We start from the raw sequence: 23,897 nt of genomic DNA, 5'->3' as shown, positions 1-23,897 counted from the left end.
ACCTGGAAAGTGAGTACCTTCTTTCTCATGCATTTAGAGGGAGTTCTCAATAAAGAATCATTTGTAAAACCAAGACTCCTGAAAATTTCAGGCCCAGGGTGCTTAAATGATGTAAAGGGAATTCAAGGAGAGCTGCTGGATGCAGTGTTAGTCCTTGTAACACTGTCATAGATGCTCATGTTTTTGTGGCTTGTTTTTATAAGGCTGTCATGTCTGAATTTATTTTGCCAAGCAGACATTCTCTTTTCCACTCTACTGCTGTTCTAAATGCCCAACTACATATCCGTATCTTCATCTCTCTTCTTTCCTTGTCATCCTTGAACTATTTCTTTATCTTTCCCAAGTGACATACATTTTTCTTGCTCTCTTTATATTTCTATTGTTAGTTTGAGTTAGACTTGGGTCTGACACATTCTTTTCAAAGCCTTGAGGTGTCATTAGAAAGAGCACCAGTTACATCTCCTGATCATCACCTCCTTCTTCTTATTCAAGCTCTTTTCATTTTGACATTGTAAATTATAATGAAGTTAAAAAGCACATTTCTCTCTAACGACAGCAAACTATAGGCTTCAGAGGGATTTACAAAAAGATGGATGTGCTTGAAAATAAACGGGTAGATAATAAATTGGCAATTATTTTTACCTATACATGTTATAAATATAGTGGCACATGCATTGTGTATGAATAGGCATTTTTGTATCTGTTGTTAATTAAACAATTTAGAGGTTTTTTTTTTTTCAGTAGTGCACTGTGCATTTTGAATAATTCATTGGATCCTTTTCTTGGCCTTCATTCACCCTGTCCCTGTCTGTCTCTCAGAAGCTGCTTCTGCTGCTACTGCCTGTGAACCATGTGGAGGCTGTCACTTCTTATCAGATCAATCATTGCTAAACAGTGTTAAGCTGAAATAGTAATAGGATATTAGCCCCTATTGGTATTTTATCCAGAAAACTAAAAGATTATAGAAAAAAGCAGAGCATTGTTGAGAAATGTGAAAGCCTCTGAGACCAAATACTTGCTGATGTAGACTACAGATTTCTTTGCTTCTTTGCCTGTTAAACCTCATGGCATGTTTGTTACTCGGTGAACTACATTTTGCTTAGTCAGCTAATATTTCAAAAGAGTAATTTGATTTGAATTTAAGAGCATGAACTGTCTTGGTAGATAGGAAATGTTTATGTTAGGCATTTTACAGCTGATGCAGAGCTTATAGGCAGTAGAAGACCAGGGTACAATATTTGATGGTTTTTAACCACCTAGCATCCATGTTCCTTTTCTAATAATACTCTGGTTTACTTTTGAAAAATTACCTCACCAAGTGTGTATATATATGGCCTATACAGGGCCTTAGTGGGTGAAAACTGAGGTACTTGACTCTGTCAATGGAAGATCCTTCTTCTCTCTGCCTTTCAAGAGCAGGCATCTGATCCAAACTTGGCCAAATGCTGCTTTTTGCTAGGACACTGCATCCTGAGCAAATGAAGAGGAAAGGAAGAGATTAGGAATTACCACTGGAATAAATGGACACTTTTATACTAGTAGGTAACCCCTAAACTGGAGAGTCTATTTAAAGGACTATTGTTGTTGCTTCTGCATTCAAACTCTTTGAACTGAATTTCTAGTCTGCAGTCTTTCTGCTGTAAAACACAGCCTCTTAGAAATCAGCTCAGTGTGGAGCTGAACATCCTAACACAGAGCTTAAGGGTGTCAGCACTAAAATCAGGCTGTCTCAGTTCAGCCCTGGCTTTACAGCTCATCAGATGACTTTGGTCCCTTTAGTCCTTCACCTCTTCCCCTGTGAAGCAAGTTTAAGATTAATGGTACAAGATAGGATGTTCTTACTCTGTCTATCCCATGCAGCCCTATGTTTGTAAAGCACTTAGAATAGAGCCGGAGATAGTGCACATTCTCAAGATTTAATTATGATATCTATTGTCCCAAAACTATCTCCAAATTTTTAGTTTAGTCTCTTGTCATCACACACACACGTACACACAAACACACATACACACCATTATCTCAGCTAATCCCTTCACAAAGTCCTTCATCATCCAGCATGCAAACATTTAACAAAAGAAAACAGAACAACAACAACAAATAACCTAAGTCAGTTGCCATTAAACTAAAAGAAACTCAAAATTACCAAGTTCCAGTTTCAGTGCGCAAGATAGCTCCATTAGCCTCCAAAGCACATGGAATATCATTCTGCCAAAAAAATTGTGTTGTGGCGAATTTGAATGTAAGTTATGTTCGTTCCAGGCAGCATTTCAAAGAAGTTTCTGTTGGCAAAACTGCAGTGTCACTTTATCAGGAATGTATTCCTTTTAGAGTCTCATAGAACTCACCATGATGAATTGAGAAACATTGGGCTAAGAGTTAGGCCATAGACACAGAGAACAATGGAAATATTCTGAGGCTTTTGACATATTGGATCTCCCAATGTTCAATTAAGATTGACTTTTATTGCTCAAAAGCAGGGTAAAGGGAGAAAAATTGCAAAGATCTGGGAACCTGTATCAACTTTTTACCAGTCACAATACTTAAAAGGGGTATCTGGTCATCCCCACTGTTTTTATCTTATTTCTCACCTGACTTTCAGTAAAAATAAGTTGTGTATTCTGAAACACTCTGGGAGAGCAAAGAGAAATGCCTGAGAATGATAACTAGCTGGAAGCAATTTAGGTAGCTGGCCAGCTCTGATAACTGTCAGCAAATAACACTAATAGCATGCTATTCACTCAGAGCCTATTTGTAAGATTAACGGTGCAAGATAGGATATTTCATATCCTTACTCTGTTTACCAGCATGAGATAAAATGTAAATGGCTTTTAAAATATGGAAATTCCATTGTGTGTTTTACTGAGAACATACATTTCTCAAGGTATTTTTGCAACATTAGCACAGATCTGACACATTTTACTATTTTAAAAAGATTTCAATGCTGCAAAATATGTAAGTGGTCCCAAGGATAAAATGCACGGTTTAGAGAGGGAGGGGGTTTGAAGTGTTTAGCTGTAAGTTCTTTTGATCCAGAGGGAAGATGGAAATGCCCTTTTTTTGTGTGAAATGTAGACCATGGATTTCATAGGCATTTTTTTCTTTTTACTTAGAACACATTTTCATTTAGCATAGGCAATTTAGGGGAATAAAAATATTCAAAAATAAAAATACGATGTTTTTAATGACTAAAACCAAAATAAATCAGATTTAAAATAGTTTTCATGATTCCTTTTAAAAATACACTTTAAGTTATTGTATTTTGATGCCAGAAATAGATTCTTTTCATTCAATATTCTCATTTTCCATTTCTTGGGAAAAAAATGAAGAACCAAATTTTCTAAATTATTAGGTGATTTAGAGCTAGGCCCACTTTAGCATTAATATAACAGCAAAGACATTTTTTCTAAAAATTAATATCTAATACAAATGGCATTTCTAATAGGTCCTTTAATTACATTGTTTTAGTAAAAAATAAATTTAAAAAATCCTGAATTAATACCAGAGTTTGACAAATACTTTTTTGAGAAAGTTATTATAAATACAGGACTAGGAAATACAGGGCAAGGGGCATGCTATTAAATTGACATCTTAGCAAATCTTCAATTACTTTCAGAGAGATCTTGAACTAAAGTGGACATACTGGGAAGCTGTTCTGTAATACAGAGAAATTTCTTAATGAAGATTTTGCAAGAATGTAAAGATGTTCTAGGTGAAAGCTCAAAATATGTGCATTTATTACCTTTTTAATTAAGTCAGTGCATACTTAATACTACTGTATTCTGCAAGTTCTCCTTTTGTGGACCTTTTTACATTTAATTACTTTCCTCTTCAATTCATCTGCAGGTCTGTTACCAAAATCTTATCTTCTGAATTTTCTTAAGTTCATTCCACTCCATCCTCACTTCAAACCCTGTTACATTGGTCTTTATCACATCACTATTGTGGACAGGGAATGTGTGTTAGGGGTTGGAATCTCTTAGAATACCCACATATTTGGTTGGTAAAGTGTTTGAAAAGCTATTACTCCATCAGCAGCTGACCAAGGAGAAGCAAGGGGCAAGAAGAAGAAAAGCATTGTCCAGGCCAGTGTGACAAGTCCCAGCTGTACAGGGCGTGTGGCATGTATATGTGTATGTGTATACATGTTGCAGAAAATGAGAGTTCAAATAGGTAAGTAGGCAATGAGTAATTTTGAAAGTTTTTTTTTCTACTTTGTATACTCTATAGATATTTATTGGATATTTATGATGTACTAGGCTATGAGGAAATATAAGGTGTATAGTATGGTGTCCACAGAAGACAATAGAAGAATGCAATCTCATAGTTTGGAAGTATAATTGTTGCTGGTGGTGCTAGGTTCTTTTCCCATCACAGAAAGAATTCAGAGGTGGGATTCAGAGGTTAAGGAAGTAAAGTGAGGATTCATTAAGGGATGGACAGCACACTCCCAAGGGGAGAGAGGGCAGGCTCAGGTGAACAGCTGCCCTTTCTTTGGCAAGTTGGTTACATAGTGTGTAAAAGTGAATGGGCAGAATATTGATTGGGGAGGGAAGGGTTTATGGCTGTAATCCTGACTTTCATCCCAACTCCACCTTCCTGAAGGTAAGGAAAATTTTTTGTCCTTATTTAGTCTGGATCAGAAGTGTCATGGCGTCAGTGCAAGGCTTCTCATCTGCAAGGCTAATTTTATTGAAATGAGAGCATAATGAGCAAAAGGTTACATTAGGACACTGGGGATTCCTTTCTTTTCCCATCTTTCTTTGTCGGCCTTCAGGCCACTTGCCACACCAAAATGTGTGAACACTTATCCACCCAGAGGTTCCTGCTTTTCTTTCTCTGCCCAGGGATCCCTATTGTTTACACAATGCAGGGTTTCCCGCATCTGGCCCATGCCCCTCCTTTTTGCCCAATTCCTGACGTCTGGCCTGCATCCCCCCTTTCTCTTCTCATTGCTAGCTATCTGCCTGTTCTAACATAATAACTGGGGTAATGACAAGGGACTATATGAACACATAGAAGGACACCTAACATACTTTCTGCTACAGACCAAAAAATCTTCCTGGAGGAGGTAATGCCTGATCTGAGACTCAAGTCATAATAGAAAAGTGAAAGGAGAGAAGTGGGTGAGAGATGACTCATGGGAAGGTCTTTTCAAACAGAAGATGCAAAATGTGCTGGTGCCTAGAAGGCTGAGATCATCTGGCATGTTCTGAAAGTTGTGTTTAGCTCTTTTGGGTTGGAGAGTTGGGTATCAGAGGGCTGAGGATGCAAAACTCTTCTTGTCTCCACTGGAATGAGTTTGAGTTTTTACAGACAGCAGCAGGTGGAGATATTCCAGAAAAGGGCTGGAAAATCAAGTGAAAGCAGGGTCTGAGGGACCAGAAAGAATACGGAGAAGGGCCAAAGTCCTCCAAGCAGCTCTTAAAGATCTCTCAGTTTCCTGCTAGGAACTGTAACACCTAAGTTGCTTCTTTGGTTACAAGCAATAAAAACCATTTCTAACTAATTTAAAAAAAATAATTTATTGGAAGGATGTTGATGGCCTATAAAAGTAAAATAGAAAATGAATCCTGGAAGTAAGCAGAAAAGAAGTCAGTTTTATGTTCAGTCTGAGCTCTCTTTCAATTCACAGAAAAATACTGCAGCTAATCACTGGCTGTGTGTCAAACACCCTATAAGGCTGGTCACTGTGGAACCAGAGTTGAAGGAAATAGTTATGTGCCTGCCTTTATTGCTCTCAGAGTCTCGCAGGGTTGGAGGTACAGGGGACATACATGAAGTAATCCCCAAAGACACTTTCATAGTTATGAAATGTGATAAGCAGGGTGCGATGAGAGAGAAATAACAGAATTTTAAATCAGCACATCAGCGAAAGAGGTGACATTTAAACTTTACTCTTAGATGTGAAGCATGCGTAGTTATCCAGGTGAAAAGCATGTGTGAATTCCCTGAATTGTGAAAGGAGTTAGTGTACTAGAACATCATAAAGGCACATGGGTTACAGCAGAGCCAGTAAGGAGGAGTGTGGGATAAAATAAAACTGAAGGCAGGCTGGAGCAAAGCCCTGCTGAGTTCAATAAATCAGGCAAAGATTTGCTATGATATTTTAACTGTGCTGAGAAGCTGGTGAGTGGTTCCCAGCTGAAACATAGGAGCAGCATTTGAAAGACTGATCTGGATGCTACAGAGTGAGGAGGGTGTAGGAGGCAGGAATAGAAGTGATGATGTCCGGACAGAGGTTTTATGGAAATCTGGATGCATTAAACAGTTGGGTTTCAGGTTGCCTGCCTACGGTGCCTCTGCACTTCTCTTCTCCCAGTTCTTTTGGGGACTTTCTTTGCCTCGTCCACACATCCTGGATGAGATGCTTAGTTTTGGTGCTCAAAGGTGGTTACTCAAAGTATCCCCATCTCTCTAGCCAAAATGCTTGTCTCAGGAACAATCAATGACTCAGTCAGCATATTCTGTGGGATTCAGGGATAGATGTCAGAGAATAGAAGTTCCTTTTCACTGTAGTGGCTAAGTTGGTGAGATGTAAGCAGAGTACTTCTGGCAGCCATTAAAAAAATATATGTATAGTGATTTAGGGTAGTTCAGACTGGAATGAGAGGCCAAAAGGGCTTAAGGTGGGATCAGCATTACCAACTTTCCTTTTCCTTCCAGGTCCAATGGGGCTCCTACAGCACAGATATTAATCCTTTATTTAAAATTTTGACATTTAGTTCATTATGTTTTTTTGCATTCTTTTTTTTTTCAAAATGTGAGATTAAAATATGATTGATCTTGATACACTGAGTTGTCTGTTACTCCCTACAATCTTGCACCAAAGAAGATGCCTCACTCACCTGTCCTGGGTCAAAACTGATCGGTTTGGATCTGTCCTGCATTTGAATCTTGCTCTTATGTTCAGGAAACACTGTACCTCTCATGGCTTGATGGGAAGCAGAGCCCACCTTTCAAGACCAACTTCAAAATGCCAGCTATGGCGCAGGTGGATACGGTGGGTTAGTTCCGTCCACATCCATTCCAATGGGCTTACATATTGTTGCCCTCTGTTTTAGAACCTAGGGGAAAAAAAGAAAGAAAGAAAGAAAAGAAAAATCACATTACCCTATACTTCCTTGCAACTACTGAGTGAGTTCATAACCTAGGTTCTGCTAGTCATGTGGCTTCATGGAAGACTTGGATCCACCTGAAGTAATGGCCAGGTGTGTAGTGATGAGATATCTGCATACATCTGGTGGCAGGAGCAGATATCTGTAGACTTCCAGGGGCAGCTGGGCCTCTGGTTTCCAGTCCTTATGGAGAGAAGGGCTAAGTAGCAGTCTGTCACAGTGCATTTCACTAGCTAATGCATAGATTTTATTTTCTGACCATGTAGAACTCACACCTGGTTCTTTTGGCCCTCCTAAAGATTCTGAGAGTAACGTAATATTATTTAATTCATTTTTCATTTAAACAAGCTCTTGGTGGGGAGGGTATAGCTCAAATGGCAGAGTACATGCTTATTAGCATGCCTGAGGTCCTGGGTTCAATCCTCAGTACCTCCATTAAAAAGAAATTAAATAAATAAACCTAATTTCCTCCCCCCAAACAATAACAACAACAACAAAACAAAAAAATAAACAAGCTGAAGGGGCTCTGTTGTGTGTAACAAAGAGCTCAGTCCATGTGCTAACTTTTCCAGTCTTCCTTGCAGCAAAGGCAGAGACACACAAATGAGAGTCAGCAATCAGATGCATCTATTTTGTACCTTGAATTAGGAGTGAATGACACAAAGCAGAAAAGGGACATGGAAGTGTGGGAGGAAATGGCAGCAGAAACAATCTCTAGTTTTGTGAAAGTGGCCATGGCAGGTACCAGAGGCAGTACCTGGATGCCTGGCTGGCTTTCAGCCTGGTGAGACTTTGAGCAGGTGATTTTGCTAACCTGTGTCTAGACTTCTGACCCATGGATTCAGTGAGATAATAATTTCCTGCTGTTTTATGCCTCGACATCTGTGAATTTATTACACAGTGAGGGAAAATTAAAACAATGTGCAGTGTTTAATCAAACTTTTTTAGCAGCACACAAAACAATGGAGTGTCTTCGCACATGGCTTCAAGAAAATATCTACAGTGACTTAAAATTTCCCTCTTTCATTCAGAAGTTCATCTTTTTAAATTCAGGATTAAATAAATCAAGATATTGGGTTATCCAGTTGGAGTGGCACTGAAGGGAAAATAAAAAAGTTGGGAGCACTTGCAAGATACCATTTATGATAATAGGCCAGGTTATTTAAGCAAAGATCAAAAATACTGAGAAAAGAGGGATAATAGATAGCAAGCAGTTGTACTGCCACTTAACATCTTTAAAATTTTAGAAAAGTTAATGTATCTTCAATCTTTTCTCATTTATAAAATGGAGCTAACTATGCTATTTCACAGGGCAGTAGTGATGGATGTATAAAATGACATATGTATACTATGTATTCTGATGTCCTGTATATGGTAAGCAACTATATGCTGCCATCAAAAGCTATTTAAGAGAATATTGCTCTAATTTATTTATCTAGAAGTGATTTCAGTGAGAACATTTTCTTTGGTCCCTATTCCCATGAACTACTCTGTCATGTCTTGAAACATTTCTAGGATCATGGCCCAGAAATGAAAATTATTTTTTAAGTTAACTTCTACAGACCAGAATAAAATAAAACTTTAACTAAATACATAACATTAGGAAAACTGCAACTCGTTATTCAGGATCAAGGAAAACTTACAAATCACACCAAAAAGAAAAGTTTAGCTTATTCCAACAAGCTTGTAACCATTTGTGAAATCTAAAATATTTTAAATATCTTTAAGCTATTGAAATATATCACTAGGGCAATTGAACAAATCTTTATTAAGGTAAGTTTTTACATTCTCCACACACTCAAGCTATGTCTGTACTGACATTTCAAACCAGAAGCTTGAAGCCTTTCTTTCCTTGAAGTGATGAAGGTTATTCTCTCTTAGTATTTCATTTATCTTGCATTTCAATCACATGCCCTGTAAACATTGTAGAGAAATCTCAATGAAATCTTAGCTCTGGTATGTTTTGTATTGACAGGGTTAAACAACTGTAACAGCTACTTAAAGATATATATATTTTTTAATATAACTGGCTGAAAATAGAATTACTGCTACTTAAATATGACTCCAAAATAAAGATATAGCTATTGTTATATAAGTTAATATCAACTTTATTTTCATACAGAAATTTGCATTCACCAAACACACACACACAATTGTTGGTACAGATCTTTGCAAATTATAAGTGGTCCCATATACCTCATTTATTTTTGTGGTTAACTCTAAATCCGGTGGAATTCTGACCACTACCAAAATAGTTTTTTAGAATCTCTGAATGCAGCTAATTTAATTTATAGTACTCTAAACTGTAAGAATTTTGAAACATTTATATTGAAGAAGAGCAACATTCAAACACCTCGAAGTGAATGTTTGTAAATACAGCCAGAAAAAGAACCCTAGAAGAAGACTGATATTAAAAGCATTTAACCGGTCTGTATGGTTGGCACACTCACCAGTTAGAATGGGCTGGAGAAAACAGTAATGCATGGTGTCCAACAGCATTGATCTATAATCATTTTAAAAATTTTCTAATGCTTTCTGATTATTCTACTGAATGATATGATAGTAAATAATACTTTTGTAGGACATCACCTTTTAAATAGTGTTTTTACATGCATAACTTTTGTAACAGTTCCATCATTATCAACCATTTTACAGACAAGAGAACGGAGAATCAGTAGAGAAACAATATACGCATAAGAAACTACAAAACCAGTTGACAGAGGGTTTTGGATTCAAACTTGAGACTTCTGATTTTAAGTGTGGGCTCATTTCCTGGTAACATATTTGATATCTACAATTAAGGCTATAGATATAGATGTAGACACATTTTATATATATCTTACATAAACATATACACATACATATACATTTTCCTTATTGTCAGAAAAACTACTAAATTTCTCTAACTCTTTTCAATATTTGAGATGTATCTGTGAAAAGATTTTCAGATTTGATTATTGCTTAGTTTTTGAACAAACAAGACTTCTACTGTGAGAAGTGAACATCTCTCTATTACATAATCGAAAACCCTCATGCTATCATTTGTGTCAATGAGAGTCCAACACTGACTCTGATTCCAGGAAAATACATTACAGATATAAGGCAGAAAACTCTCATGAATCTACCGAATCACGCTTTGAGAACCTAGAAGTTGGCTGAGACCACTGCAAATTGGAATCCATTTCTATTTAACCTGAAAGTTTTTCCTGTTTTTGTGTGTGTGTGTGTTTTAATTAAAAATAATAAATTCCTTCTTACAAAGGAAAAAAAGAATTATATTTTGTAAAGGAAGTTTATTCAGTGATGCATCTAAATGATTCAGGAATACAGTTCCTAGGCAATTGCAACACTATGATATGAGAAAGAGCACAAACTAAACAGAGGGATACAGAGAATGAAAGGATGTGAGAGATGTTTAAGAGGATTGGGTGATTAATTAGATATGGAGGTGATTAGACATGGAGGTGAGAAGGAAATGGAGAGTAGTGATGACTCTCATGTTTCTTACTTGGGTAGTGGTAAATATGTTAGAACCTTTAACAAATGTTGGAAATGTAGATTATAGTTCAGAAATGTTCAGGTTTGCATGATGTTTTAAACCAAATCAACAAACATTCAGTTTAATATTGTGATTCTGAATCAGGTATTTGGCATCAGAAAAATGTATTTTATGTTAGAAATTGACAAGCCAGCAATTTCTGCAGTGCCTACAATTATACTATGTAATTTACAGACCATGGAGCATTTGGTTTGGCTACAGAGTCAGAATAATAGTTTCAGTTGATGTAGCTTTATAATACGGAATATTACATGAATTAAAGTTAGGCAATTCATTCTATTGCTCCTGGCATAGAGCCAGAAGCACATGCCTCAAACTGGGTAATCAACACTGCTACATGTTATCAGTTGAATTTAGACTGTAGATAAACATAGGGCTAAAGTAAGTAAACTCAATTACAAATATTCAGATGTGATTAAATAACCCTCTATAGGGATGTGTAAAAATATTTGAATAAAAATATTCATTGCTTCCAGGATAAACTAATCTTACCTGAAGACACTATTTACTTATTCAACCTGTGATTCCTGAGCAGCTATTTTAATCCAGACACTGTGCTAGTAAGCCATGGGGATAAAATTGTAAAAATTGTGGCTTCTGTAATTTGTAGTGTGGAGGAGGAGAAAAAATGTTCTATATCACAAAAACCTATAATTTAAAAAGCTGATAAACCCTATGCAGAAAGATGCGGTAGGCAGAAAAATAAATGCCCCCTGCCTCAAAAGGTGTCCACATACTAACTTCTAGAACCAATGAACTTTGTTACCTTATATGGCTTGGTAGATGTGATGAGGTTAAGAATCATGAGATGGTATTATCCATATAAGCCCAGGGTGATCACAAGGGTCCTTAAAAGAGGGAAGCAGAATGGTTAAAGTTGGAGAAGGAGATGTGGCAATAAAAGCAGACAGAATCAAAGAGAGATTTGAAGATGCTATGTTGCTGGCGGTTAAAGATGGAGAAAGGGGCCATGAGCTAAGGAACTTCAAAAGCTTGAAAAGACAAGAAAACAGACTCCCCCAAGAACCTTCAGAGAATGTGCAGCCCTGTTGATACTTTAACTTCAGTGCAGTAAAATCTGTTTTGGATCTTCAATTTCCAGAAATGTACAATAATAAATATGTGTTGTTTTAAGCCACAAAATGTGTGATACGTTGTTATAGTAGTAATAGGAGGCTAATTCAACAGGTTCAAGGAACTCTACAGAGAATATACAGTCAAGGGATCTGGTTTAGAAGCTCTCATTTTAAACATGAATTTGAAAATCCTGTATGGTCACACCAAACTCCTTAAAATAAATAGTTCCTTTTTTTTTTTTTTTTTTGCTTTAGATCAAACAGCAAAATCCATAACACGATCAACATGGCCCTGATGCTCCAGTCTGTGTATGTTTCTCCAGTTCTGTGGAATGCAGCTTCCCCGTGGATCTCACCATTGCTCCCACACAACTCTGCTCTTGGTTCTTTGAAATGAGCAACATTTCTTCCCTCTGTGAGACTTTTTACACAAGGTCTGAGATGATTCCCTACTGCAGCTTTTGCCTTTCCTCCAGTTCATTCCGTCTTATCTTCAGATCTGTGTTCAGTTGCAACTTCTCCAGTTCTCTGCATGGTATTTAACTAAAGGTTGGGGAAAATTTAACCTTATTTATATACTGAGAAAAAAACACTAACTTAGAGCCAAAGAGGTGGTTAACACAAGAAAGCATAACCGATACTGTGATTTTCTTGAAAAGGTAGAAAACCATGAGACTGAGGGCAAAAAAATGAAAGGATTAGTCTTAAGAGAAGATAATGCTTCTTTAGTTATTACCCCCCCCACCTTATTCATTCTCATCTTGCTCATCTTCCTCACTTTAAATTTGGGATGCCACAAATTTTAGTCTGAAGTCCTTTTATATTGTCATTTTATATACATTTTTCTATTGAGTTCCTCTTATTCATAGTTAAATCGGTGGGAGGGAAACTATAGAGGAACCTGGGAGGAACTAGTTATCAAACTGGGTAAGCTATGGGCTTTGCCTTCAGTGGCCACAGGAAAGAGGAAAATGAAGGGATTCCTGAGGTAGGATATTGAAGTTGAAGTGAGAGTCCTAACTAAGCCAGTAGAAATACAAATTTGTCTAAGTAAAACTGAATGCCAAATACATTCCTGAGAAATAAAGAATTCTGTCCATTGGAAATGAGAAATCAGCAAGCATGAAAAATATCAAAAATATAATAAAATAGAAACATAGGACAGAGAATCAGAGTTCCATTTAAGTGGAGAATAGAATTCAGAAAGAGACTACTATACTTAATATATATACATTGATTAAAGAATAATGAAACAGAGAATAGAAATAAAATGAGCTGAATTGAAGGCAAAAACAAATGCAAATTCTAGAAATTATGTCTTTTTTTAATAAATTGACTCATTTTCCTTATAAAATATTACACTTTATTTTTGACAACATGCCTTGTAGTGAACTATGCTTAGTATGCCATCTTCCATTTGCTGAACATTTGCATGGAATATCTTTTTCCAATCATTTGCTTTTAAATTTCTGTATCTATATACTCAATATGTGCATTTAGAAACATCATAATAACTAAGTCCTGTGTTTTTTTAACAAGACTACCAGTATCTGCATTTAATTAGAGCTTAATTTACATTTAGTACAAATATTGATGTGTTTAAGTCTCCCATCTAGTGACTTGTTCTCTATATGTTCCATCAGTTTTTGGTTCTCTTATTCCTCCTTTCCACCTAAGTCTCCTCTTAGATGATTTGTACTTTTTAAAATTTGCTGTAGAGATTGATAAACACTTTTCATTTATTCATTTATGACAAGGCTCCCAGAGTTGTATCAATTATTTCATAATGAAAGGAATCTCATATGCATGAATTGGGATGGAAATGGCAGAGTTAGAAAAACACTGAGGGACACTGAAGGGGCCCCAAACTGCATAGAAAACCAGAGGGGCTTAGAAAAGCTTTAGATGTTGAGCAAGGGTTTTGATGACTATCTCCAGAATCTTTCTGATGAAAAGAGATTGACTTTAATCAAATCCTGCAAGCTAGGAAAGGATAAATCCACTGGAGACATTAAGGATAAGCTCTTTAACAACTTCAGATAATGCTCAGGAGTATATCCTGAAGCTAATGTGAATACATCTTTCTCCTCACTTTTTTTTTAATGAAAAGCCTTAACCAGAAATAGAAGATTTAGGATGAAAACAAAACTCAAATGGAAAAAGAGTCTCTTTGTCAAATTTTCTGCTCACTGAATATTTTTATGGGGTCATAGAACACAAATAGAATAATACCTAGAATAAATAGATGGACTTACCAATAAAACAACTGAATGTTCCCATCCCAGGCATTAAAGATCATAAAAACAAATCTCTTCTTAGGATACCAATACATATAACATAAAAAAAAGACATTGGGGAAAAATAAATTTGGCCATGTTAACTAAGAAAGTAGAAGAAAAGAAAAGAAAGTAGGCAATCAATAAAGGTGATCTAAGGGAGAGCCAGATGCTCAGTTTTCCTTTTTATTTTTAAATTAACAAGAAGAAATGTCTCTAAATATTAAAGGACAAACTTGCAAAGTTTTGACTGACACAGATACTAAAATAGCTAAGCATAAAGTTTTGCATTATAATTGAACCTCTGCTTCAAAGCCAACAAACTCCTCAGGTGGTAAGTTTCTCTAAGGGCCCTCAGACACTCACTCACCTGCGTTTCATGGATAATGTCGTCTCCTCCTTTGTGACAGCACAGCTGCTCATCTGATAGAGATATACTTCTAATTGCCAGACTCAGCGTTTTACTAATAGCCTCTTACTTCAACATCTTCAAGACCTTCCTACCCACAATACAATCATAGATAATCTGGAGATTAACTTACCAGTATTCTTGGGTCTAAATCCAACCCAAATTGAAGATCTTCACAAGGAACTGGAATCTCTGTGCATTAAAATATCCACAGATAGCAGAATTATTGAGGCTGAACCCAAGAAGGTTCAGACAGATCCATTCAAATCCCCACCAAAGTTTTTACCACAGTCTTGGAAACAAGAACTATAGAAAGACTAACTCAGTAGATGAAAACCTAATAAACAAGTGGCACTTACAGCTGTACCACTTACTGTGATATTCTTATCCTCCAGGTCAAGAAGCTCAATGGGCAAGGATATAGACTTATTTATTTCAGGATCATAAGGCTATAAATAAAAGTTACTCTCAATTTCCTTGGGGTACCAAAAATAAAGAGTTTTATATTTGATGTCACATGAAGACAGTTTACAGCCATAGATTGATACTTTGCTTACTTTATTGTCCCTTTAGATCAAGATAATCCATGCCTCTTGGCCTCCCCCTGGCAAGGTCAACAACATATCTAGGTGTGTATGCTTCAAGATTTACTAAAGCACCTTCTTATTTTTCACAAGGTCTCTACCAGGGCCTCCATGAACTCACATATTGTTTTGATTGTCTTGCTGTTCAACATGTGGACTATCTTTGGCCACAAAGTAAACATGGCTTGAACTCAAAGATGAATACCTTCTTCTTACATGCCATTTTAGTTCAAAAAAAGACATAAATATTCCCTAAAATAAAATACAGTTTAATCAATAAGTGTTCACTATGTAGAACATGAATAGAAATGAAGTGATTACTCTTGGCAGTTTAAAAGTCATGTAAAACTTTCAGAAGCCAGTCATAGGAAAGATTGAACTGAATTCCTCAGTCCCATTAGCTACTGTAGACAGTGAGTTCCCCACTTTTCTGACACTGGCATGCCTTTTTACAGTTTAAGCAAGTCTTAAGTAACCAAACTTCTTTGGGAATATAAACATGAGTACACAGTTATGATTTAAAAATTAGTTTTTATATAGTTCTCAATCAGGGGTTCAGGGAGCTGGAAAGAATATTGTTCCCAAACATACAAAAACAATAACAAGAAAGTGGACCAACAACAAGTTCACGCGTTTTTGAACTCATCAGAGAGTGAGGTAGTAGGGCAAGGAGCTGGACTAAAACCGAAGAAGAAACAAGCACCTGAAAGAGAGAGGACCCACAAGTTCTGGCTAAATTGGGAAAGACACAAACAGCTGTAAGGATAGTTTATTAAGAGATTGGTTCATCAATGAGTCTGGGGTGTCACATCTAGAAGTGGCAAACATAGGAGGAATCCACGTGCTCCTAAAGGCTTTTCTCCATGAATCCAACTCTTTAAATAATTAGAAGATCCCCAAGAAAATATTTTAATGTTGCATACATTAGGGAGGGAAATAAAAACAGCCACTGCAGGGAGGCATAAAATTCTTCCACTTGGATCTTTTTTCTCAAAATCCCCTATGAAGCATAGTCTTAAATTGTGAAGGGAGAGGAAAGGCAACAAACATGGCAATGATTAGGGTACCGGTGAAAACCTGTTGTGACCAAGAGAAAGGAATGAAGTGGGGAAAGTGCTCTGTACACTTGCAGAGGGCCAAGTACAAATACTGGTGTCAGAGATATATCAGGAAAGGGGTAGGAGTACTGAGAAGGCCACATCCCTCAAATTTAGGACAGGGTGACTGTCTAAAGCAGAAGCTTAGTCAGATACATAGAAATGTCTCCCATTCCCAACCACAAGACTAACAGGCATCGAATAACAAGTCAATGTCAAGAGCTATACCTATCTGAATGTGTGTTAAAGGGGAGATCTAAATCTGAGAATGAAGCAGCCATTGAAACAAAACCCTCTAGTAGACTAACCTCCACCAGAAACACAAAATACCTCAAGGGGTTTGAGCCATTTGGTAAACTGAAAGCAACCATAGAAACCAGTCAGACCCAACCCAACTCCTAATTACATTAACTGAAAGGCCTAACACAAAGAAAGGTGTGTGTATTTACAGGGGTAAACATATTTACCCCAGTCTCTACTTTCTTACACAATATAACTGGTTTCCAATGATAGGCAAGAAAAAACACACAACCAAGAGATAAAAGAATTATTAAAACCATATCCACGTATGACAAATGTCGGTACTACTCATTTAAGATTATTATGATTAAAATATTAAAAGTTCTAGTAAGAAAATTGGGAAACCCGCTAGATGAGAAGGAAATTTCAGTGGAGATTGAAGTTATAAAAAAAATGGGAAAACACTATAATTAAATAACATAGTATAGAACAATTCTGATAGGCTTGCCAGCAGACTCAGTACAGCCCAGAAAAGAATTACTTGAAGATAAGTAAATAAGAATTATCCAAACTTTGACACAAAGAGGAAGACAGAGTAGAAGAAGAAGAAGGAATAAAAGTACAAAGAGTCCAAGAAGGTAGGACAATATCAAAATCTCTAACATACCCATAATTATAATCCCTGAAGAAGAGGACTGGGATAATGGGACAGGAGGGAAGTGGGTAGGAAACCACAATTAAAAGAATAACAGCCTCTGAGGATACAACATAAACTGATAAAATGGTTAGAACCAACTAGGCCCAAGATGGCTGAAGATTTGACTTCCAGTAGAACTTGAGCCTCATTATAGGCTCACTGTAATACACTGGCATGCTAAATGGCACACCACTACCAAGGTGGGTGGAAGCCCAATTCCTAGAAACCCCTACTCTTTCTCCAAAACAGTTAGAGTAATCCTCCCATTTGTTAGCATATGAAATTGCCCTGCCCATAAAAACTAACCACCCTGCACCCCAGGGCCACTCTCCCTTCTGAGACAGATCACATTCTGTCTATGGAGTGTGTATCTCTCTAAATTAACTTGCTTTCCCCTTACCATGGCTCCCTCTTGAAATCTTTCTTGCACAAGACTACTCTCCAGTAACATCTTTTCTTTCCTGTGTGAGACAGGAAACAATAACACAGAATAAGTTTGAAGAAATCAGTTTGTTTCCAAAATTAATGACAGACAATAAACTTGCCCAATATAAATGAATTCCATTCTTTGACAAACTCACTGTTTTTCAGATGCTAAGTCCAGATCTCAGGTGTTCCATACTGTGCTCTTTGTTTTTAGCATTTTCATTTGATTCTTTCACAGAGGTGACACTTCACTTCTGGAAACATCCTCCCTAGAGTACCTCTTTCAGAGACACCTTTAGACTCTGTTGAAATGGCTTTTCCCCTTATTACAATAGGAATAATAAAGTTAGCTTTACTTGACTAAGAAGTCTAATGATGGACTTATTTGATTTGAAAGTAAATTCAACGAGCAAACACTAAAAAGTGTTAGCATAAAAAAGGGGAATATGTTTATGACCTTCGGTAAGGCAGAGCTTCCTTAACAAGGCAGTGAGCACAGATCACCAGAAAATGACTAATGCGTTGAACTGCTTATATTATAGCTTTTTGCATGAATAAAAAGACATCATAAGCATTGTGTACAAGTGAGTCTTAGTCTGTTAAAATTAGTTGAAGTGCATGCAACCAAAAAAGAATTAACATACAGAAGAAATAAAAATCCTCCCACCAATTAGTGGCAAAAATTACTTAAGCCAATAAAATAAGTGAGTTGTAGGACAACAGCATATTCAAAGAGGAGAAAACTGAAATGGAAAAGAAATTTATAAAAATATACTCCACTTCACTAGTAATTGGGGAAATGCAAATTCATACAAAAGTGAGATCTAATTCAGAGCTATTTGGTTTGCAAAATAAATAAGCCTCTTGTTTTTGAGGATGTGAAGTTATGAATACAATTTTAATAAGAATATATATTGGTTCAACCACTGTGGCAAATGATTTGGTCTTTCCTAGTGCAGGGAAAGACGTGCATACCATTCAACCTAAGAATTCTACTTTTAGGTTGTACTTTATATGAGCTAATTCATGATAAAGAAGCATATGCAGTTGCGTCCTTTACTACACTGTTTTTAATGGTGGAAATGTGTGTGTTTTAATGGTGAAAATGTGGAAGCAACAAAGTGAACAGAGGAAGCCTAAATAAATTGCTCTAGGATGACAGAATAGAATCCTGCCAAGCAGTGAACATTAATAATGCAGATCTGATAATAATCTTCAAAATAATTATGGGTTTGTATATACATGTACAAATGAAACCATCATATAGTAGTTTGAATAATACAAACTTATTTTTTGTAGATCAAATAAGATCAACTATCATCAGTTTCATGGAGCTCAACTTTATCTAACTTAAAACAATTTAAAGAATGTTGTATACATTTTGTGGACATTGTAGTATTACTTTTGTTGTTAGCTAACAACCTACTAACTAACTAAATTTCTTGACAATATAGTATGTATCAGGTATTTTTATAAGCATTTTTCATGTATTAACTTATTTAATCCTCATAATAGTCCTATGAGGTAGACACATTGTTACACTCATTTTTACAGAAGAGGACACTGAGTTCAGGAAAATTGTCTAACTATTTAACAAAAGAAAAAAAATAACAGGTCTCTTGGAAGGAAGAACACCAACCCTATGATACAGTTTACACTTGGGGAAGAATGTAGGGGAGAATGAATATTATGGGGAAGTGGAGAAGGACTTATGTATTATTAAAAATAAAGAAGAAAACAAAGAAGATGAGAGATCTGAAGTTAAGATGGTAAAATGTTATAATCTGTTTTATTTCTTGGCAGTTCATAATTGTCCATTATTTTACTTTTTATAATCTTCTTAGTGTTTGAAATTTCTCTTTTTTATTTCAAAAGAAAGACAACCCAAACTGTGAATTCCCTCCCCCTCCCCCTTAATTTCCTAGCCCCTCTCTCCTCTAGCAGATATTGGTCTTTAAGTTATCTTCAAGGTTCTTCAGAACAGCCATTGATAATAACAGCTGACATTAATTTGCCAGAAAATTATCTGTAAGAAGTAAAAAGAAAAAGAAGACTTAACAAATGAAAAAGGAACTTTTCTCCCATATATATATATTTTATATTTATATTTCATCTCTGCAAATACTTGGAAGTTGCTCAGTAAATATTTAAAAGTTGCAAAAATCATATAAGTATTTAGCTTCCTTCACATAAAAGGTAACTGCTCTTTGAAATTATTCAACTGGAAAGCAGTAAAAGCAACAGAAAGCTCAGAGAAACTAAACTAACCACGGAGAAGGAATCAACTTGCCAAACCTGAACAAGGACAATATTATGGCACAGAAAACTTCCAAATTAGGGTAAGATCATAGGTGGTGCTATTCTCCTAATTAAATGTTTAAGTGTGAATATGCTTAAGGGTCAAAAAATAATAAAAAAATAAAAACAGGGAAAATAAGGCTGATTCTCCTAGTTTTTTGTTTTCTTTTGTTCTGTTTTTTTAAGTGTGGATTAGCACAAGCATCATCGACAAAGGTATTTTTCAGCCACTGTGATTGTGGTTGGAATTTTAACTGTGTGAGGTCAGAGTGAAATGTCCGGGTCCCTCTGAGGTGCACTGCCCCTCAGGATATTTCTTCTTCAATGAGACTGCAATGAGGAGAACCCAGAGGAGAGGCCCCCTGCCTGCGAGCAACCCCAACTCTGAAACTGAAAATGTGTGGTGTCCACGGATTTTACACTTAGTCCTCACTCTTCACTTTCTTCCTTACTAACCTTTCCCCTGATAAGGTGCGTTAGGGCCTGGGGCTGCTTCTCTGACTTGGAAAGGTCTGGGGAAGATGCTTTCAACCTCTGGAAAATGGTTGTGCTCTTGTTCCTCATCTTTATCATTATGGGACCTTTTTGCTTTTATGTCTCCCTTTGCTCTTCTCTCTGGCCACCTTTTCCTTAGCATTAGACATAGAAATATTTGGATTGTTTTAATCCTGTTATCACCTGATTTTCCCTGGTGGGCATGGTTAAGGGAGCATTGCCTAGGACTAAAACCCATCTGTGTTTGTGGTAAAACCAAACAAACTCATCCATGTTGGGTCAGGATGTGAATTTGGTGTAATTAGTGCTGTACGTTGACTAGAGAAACAATCCTTTATTAGAAACTCTGAATCTGATTCTTAATTTATCATTATGAGTACAGATACATTTCCTACAAATCAATGACTCTGAGGGAAAGAATCAACACCAAAAGCATTTTAGAACTTAATCTCAGAATAAGATTCAGCACCACTTATAATCTCCTTTCTTTTCTTCCTGTTATTTCAGTAGAACAGATGTTTTGGGTCTTTAATCAGTTTATACATCCTTGTATTATGTAACTCAAATCTTCCAAAATTTCACCTGTCACTCACAATAAGAAATACATTTTAATTATATTCATATACATATTATGTTTGTTTATGCAAATGTATACGTGCTTCTGTATGAAACAAAGATGTTAAGAAGTAATATTTACCTTTCTGTGTGTGCTGCACACTTAAATTTCTACTTCATTGTTTTTCAATTAAAAAAATGTTGATGCCAATGAAACCAAGTAAGACCCTGTGCTCTGTCCACTGCAACTTCCTGCCTCTTGTTTATAGAAATGCAGGCCTCCCTAAATCACAAAGAGCAGGCTCAAGCATTTAATGATTAAGACAACAGAGTTCCAAACTTATTGTCTGATGCATATTTCTGAGTTGTTTTTATAGGTACTATGACTGCCACCAAAGGGAAAAAGCTAAGTGCATGGTGACCAGACTGCAACCATGACATAAGCTGCTCTGTCTTGAGCAGTACTGAGTCTCTGGCCAGCACAGTTCCAAGAACTGGCCTTAAGAAAATGGTATTAACACTTCTGCTCATAATAATCTATCTCTTTGTGGGCATCAAAAAAAGTGTAGCTTGTATACTAGAAATTGACACAATATTGTAAACTGACTATAACTCATTTTAAATTAACTCAATTTAAAAATGTCAAAAAAAAAAATAGTAAGTGTAGCTTGTTCTGCCCACATATGTAAGTGGGCAACTAAGACCATCAGCAAAGAGATGCTTCAACCCCATGTTGCTATCTCTTACCCTAAGATCTCAGCACCCTTTCTCAGTGTGAAGCAGTTACAGAACACAGGCCCTCACCACAATCCCATGGATATCAGATGGTATTTACCAGAGGAGGGGAGGGAGGTCTTTGTAGGCACCTCTTTGCAGGTAACTCCCTTCAACAGGAAACCCCTTTAGCCTCATCACTTTAGCAAAGCTACACTGTAACTAACTTCTAATGCTTTTCAAATCTTTTGATCACACAGTACCTTTGCCTAACTTGCTGATTTTCTCCATAGATCAAAGAAGTAGAAATGGAAAATACATAATTAACAAATGACCAGATCTCTTCCTTAGCTTCCCCTTCAGTGATTTCACAAACAAACTGTGTGAACAAGATAGCATCTATGGGAAATTCATGAGGAGTTGACAAGCCTGCAAGCAGTGGGGCATAGTGAGGACCCTGACCTACTATCTCAACCATCAACTGAGGTTACATCCTGCTTCCCCTTTAAAACTTTCATGACTGAGCAGAATGCCTGAAGCTGGTTTCAGGGACCGTGAGTCAACTATCTCCTCAGATTGCTGGCATTCTGATTAAAGACAACTTTCCTTTTTATCAACATTTGCCTCTCTCAAGTATGGATTTTTTTATAGCCTGAGTTTGGTGACACTATCTCATTAATTTCATGACCTACCACCAGATTACAGACTATAGTTTGCAAAACACTGATTGGTTGATATTAATATAGATGTATCTTATTAAAGCAAATTGTATATCTATGTATACAGTTACCCCTTGAATAATATGGGGGTTAGGGGAGCCAACCCTCTGGTGCAGTTGAAATCTGCATGTAACCTTACAGTGGGACCTCTGCATTCACAGTTCCACATCTGCAGATTTAACCAACTGCAGATTAATTAAAAGAAAAAAAAAGCCTGCATATTAGTGGATCCTTGCAGTTCAAACCTATGTCCTTCAAGAGTCCACTGTGTATGTATGTGTATATATAAGCATATATATACATACACATATAAATATATACAATTACTATGTAGCATTTACTTATTGGACTGGTCTACACGCATCTCTAAAATTTTAAGTATAGTGGTAAGATAAATACATCCAATTTAGATAACCATTCAAAACAGTGTTACCCCATAAGGAGAAAGGAAAAGACCCCAATTCTTGTGATATCTGAGAGATGAAATTAGAGACGGGAGATGCTGCATTGTAGAGCAAAAGATTTTAAAGGATTTATTTAGAAAAAGAAAAGTACATCTCCAAGAGTGGGAGGTGGGCTGATTCAAGGGGGAAAAAGCCAGTGACCTTGTCTGCCATTTCTCTAATACCCTCTCATAGAGGCGGTGTTTTGACTGATGGCTCGTGCCCCTGGACAGCTTGGTCATGTTTGTCCCCTCTGTGCATGTCCTTGCTCATGGTGTACACAGAAAAACCCATGGTGGGGGGATGCCTAAACTGCAAGGCTAATTATAGTACAGTGAGCACTGGGTCCTGTCTAGTCAAGTCCTTCTCGCTACCATGCAGTTGTGCTTGTCAGGTTCTAACTGTTTTTTTGCTGGCACTCACTTAGAAGAAGTAACGTCCTTTTATGCTGGAGGTGGGCATAATGCCATTTTCCAGATCATCCTCCGTCTCTTCCACCTGTTTGTCTAGTGTCCCCACTTATCTAACTACCTAACAACAATATTTCTGTTTGTTTTGTTTTAAATAGAATTTCATGCAAACAATGAAACAATTAGATAAGAGTGGATGAGCTCACAGTTAAGATGAAAATTAAGGTACAGTTGACACCAAAATGGGCATTCCTATAAGTATACGAAGCAACCTATATGTAAGGTACCTTCTCTATTCTTCCTCAGTGATAAACTGATTAAACAAACAAAAAACCCTTCGTCTGTTAATGATTAAAAAATAGTCTTTCCAAGTAGCAGATTTTCAATAAATGCTCCTTTCTATTCACTATCTTAAGTCTCATTTTTGTGGACACCTGAAGAAAATGACATCAGCTGAGATAAGGCACTGCATTTTTGTTTTCATGGAATCACTCTGGTTATGCCTAAAGAATAATGGAAACTTTTGCTAATTTTTTTTGTTGAGTTATATAAATTTTTAAGTTATCTTGGATTTTTAATGTTTGTGTGTGTGTGTGTGATAAATTCAGACAATAAGCTCAGATATTTGTCTTACCCCTGCCTTTTTTACATTTCTTTACCACCATTGTGTTTGCAGCTAAAGCAGAAAAGTACTATTTTTGGTTTATGGTTTTACCTATTATCAGAAAATGCTGCTTATCATTGATGACAGATGTGCAGCAAGAACTGAAGGGGGTTTCCTGTT

At 36.6% G+C, this 23,897-nt stretch overlaps 1 pseudogene; it reads left to right on the top strand.

Annotated features, from left to right (window-relative positions):
• The first annotated feature begins 7,792 nt into the window (after positions 1-7,792).
• LOC140691393 (ATP synthase subunit ATP5MJ, mitochondrial pseudogene) overlaps positions 7,793-23,897 on the top strand; it is a 33,466-nt pseudogene continuing 17,361 nt past the window's right edge.

Source organism: Vicugna pacos, chromosome 35 (genome assembly GCF_048564905.1).
Source record: "Vicugna pacos chromosome 35, VicPac4, whole genome shotgun sequence".
NCBI lineage: Eukaryota > Metazoa > Chordata > Mammalia > Artiodactyla > Camelidae > Vicugna > Vicugna pacos.
This window is presented reverse-complemented; position numbering and strand designations above follow the sequence as displayed.